Source organism: Elephantulus edwardii, unplaced genomic scaffold (genome assembly GCF_000299155.1).
Source record: "Elephantulus edwardii isolate Elephantulus edwardi_28Jun2011 unplaced genomic scaffold, EleEdw1.0 scaffold00233, whole genome shotgun sequence".
Taxonomy (NCBI): Eukaryota; Metazoa; Chordata; class Mammalia; order Macroscelidea; family Macroscelididae; genus Elephantulus; species Elephantulus edwardii.
This window is the reverse complement of record NW_006399983.1, coordinates 2,010,558-2,011,647: the sequence shown is the minus strand read 5'-3', so window position 1 is coordinate 2,011,647 and position 1,090 is coordinate 2,010,558. Positions and strand designations below refer to the sequence as shown.

The window sequence follows — 1,090 nt, the reverse complement described above, 5'->3', positions numbered from 1 at the left end:
CTGGAGGAGATCAGCGAGCGTCTGGAGGAAGCTGGTGGGGCGACTTCAGCCCAGATTGAGATGAACAAGAAGCGGGAGGCCGAGTTCCAGAAGATGCGCAGAGACCTGGAGGAGGCCACCCTGCAGCACGAGGCCACAGCGGCTGCTCTTCGGAAGAAGCACGCGGACAGTGTGGCTGAGCTTGGGGAGCAGATCGACAACCTGCAGAGGGTCAAACAGAAGCTGGAGAAGGAGAAGAGTGAGCTCAAGATGGAGATTGACGACCTTGCTAGCAACATGGAGACGGTCTCCAAAGCCAAGGTCTGTATCAGTTGGTCCCATTTTTATCTTCATTTGCAATGATTCCAAATGCCCAGGTTTTTTTATGTCTGTATACAGTCTAGCTGCACAAAATATAGCTGTCATCTCAAGTTTACAAATTATCCCTAATAATCATCAATGTATTGAATTCTTTTAGTCTTCAAATTTTATTTGTGGAAATCACTTTAAACTTTGTCACAGCTACCATAAAAGAATGCAATTATTAGAGGGAGGAGAAAGGACTCTAACACTACCCAAAGGAACATTTAAATAATGTTCACGTTTTCCCAAAGAAGATAATGTAACAAGGATTATCACTTCCTCACTCATTTATCTAAAAAATGCATGTGTCTAGTAGTTCTAAAGTCCTAGGAGTAGGTTTGAAGGAGATAGAATTATACATAAAATTCAGTACTTGGCCGCCAGAAGTAACAGATCTCCAGATCCCAGAGTCTCAAATAAAAATAAAACAAAAATGTATTGTCTTCTCCTTTTTCCTATCTGCTACCGCAGGGAAACCTGGAGAAGATGTGCCGCACCCTAGAGGACCAGCTTAGTGAGGTAAAAACGAAGGAAGAAGAGCAGCAACGACTAATAAATGAGTTGTCCACCCAGAAGGCACGTTTACACACAGAATCAGGTCAGTAAACGAGTATCGGCAGCCTCAGCAGGATAGCGAATGGGACACACGTGCACGCTTCACCTCTCTTACTCACCTTTATGGTGTGATGTTAAAAACAGTGAGGCTGGCATTGGGGTGGGGATAAGACTGAGAAAAACTGGATGAAAT

The 1,090-nt window shown here is 44.1% G+C and overlaps 1 protein-coding gene across 1 annotated transcript in view; it reads left to right on the top strand.

Annotated features, from left to right (window-relative positions):
• MYH8 (myosin, heavy chain 8, skeletal muscle, perinatal) overlaps positions 1-1,090 on the top strand; it is a 108,185-nt gene that overhangs the window by 16,513 nt on the left and 90,582 nt on the right. The window lies entirely within an intron of this gene.